The following is a 1,212-nucleotide window of genomic DNA, read 5'->3' on the forward strand; positions in this document are numbered from 1 at the left end:
TTTTTTTTTTTTTTAACTTTCATTCTAAGTAATCTCACATAAAAATCTTGCCCAGAAAGAAGTGTAGTAAGTGCTGTATGGATATGGCAGTTACTTGGGTTTTGGATGTATCTGTGCAGTTACCAGTAAATCTAATTCCTTTAGTAACTTATATATAGCAATGAGAACAGTGACCTTCTCTTTTCAAAAATATTACCATATCTTTTATGTTATATCCTGGGGCTCTGAAGGCCTAAAAGATGAAATGCTTTGATGTATCTGCACTTAAGATGTGAGGTGGAGCCTTTCTGCAGAAGGATAACTTGGTGAAGTTTAAGTTATCAGTCTGTAGTTTCCAAATCTTCTATTTGCCAGGGGAAAATGAGGAATTTGAATGATACTTTAGATGTGCACACATCTGATGCTATCTGTTCTACCCCTTTTACCTGATACTCAGCTTGTAGTTAATTGAAGAACTATAAGCTCTGTTCTGTCTTGAAGCACGCTCTTGATTTGAAAGCTTCTAGCGTTGGTCTTGCTGTTACAATACGAAAGCTAACATTACCAGCATCTGTACATGTCCTTAAAGCCATGGCAAGCCAGTGACAAGATGCAAGAGATAAATGCTACATGAAGCATCACAGCTGTGGGAAAGCCTGGTGACAGAAGGAAGCCCAATTAAATCTTAGATGTAAGTGATTGCAATCAAGATACGCAATCCTATTTTCTGATGCAGATAGAACTCATTTTATCTGGAGCAGAAATGTGACCTAAGTTAATTTAATTACATTTCTGTTTCAAACATCAAGGGGAAAAAACATCCTTGTATGTTTCTAGGCTGTTATCTATAAAGAGGTTGCTTCAGTGACAACGGTATTTCAGATGCAGTTCTTTGCCTAAGATGTGTGCACACTTCTTGGCTTTTAAGTTTGAACTTTTCACAGTGAATGATTCTTTCTGATGCATGACCTTAAGTCTGTGTGGGTAATGGGTTCCAAAAATACACAAAGGCTGTCCCGTTTGATTCAGCTCCTCAGAACAGAAGGGGTGATGGAAATCTTTGCTGTTTATTTTCACAGAGTTCCTTTAAAACATCCATTAACTGTTTTAAAAGTACTCTAATGGATGGCTGTAAGTTATCATTTCCATTTACTGGAGTTAGTGATGGAGGAACAGCCTCACGGTTACCGCTTAATATATCTTTATTAAGCTTTTTTTCTTCTTTCTTTCTTT

At 36.8% G+C, this 1,212-nt stretch overlaps 1 protein-coding gene across 1 annotated transcript in view; it reads left to right on the forward strand.

The window, feature by feature from the left end:
• The window catches only part of RIOK2 (RIO kinase 2), a 28,697-nt gene that overhangs the window by 15,552 nt on the left and 11,933 nt on the right, over positions 1-1,212 (forward strand). The window lies entirely within an intron of this gene.

Source organism: Meleagris gallopavo, chromosome Z, assembly GCF_000146605.3.
Source record: "Meleagris gallopavo isolate NT-WF06-2002-E0010 breed Aviagen turkey brand Nicholas breeding stock chromosome Z, Turkey_5.1, whole genome shotgun sequence".
In the NCBI taxonomy this organism is placed as follows: domain Eukaryota; kingdom Metazoa; phylum Chordata; class Aves; order Galliformes; family Phasianidae; genus Meleagris; species Meleagris gallopavo.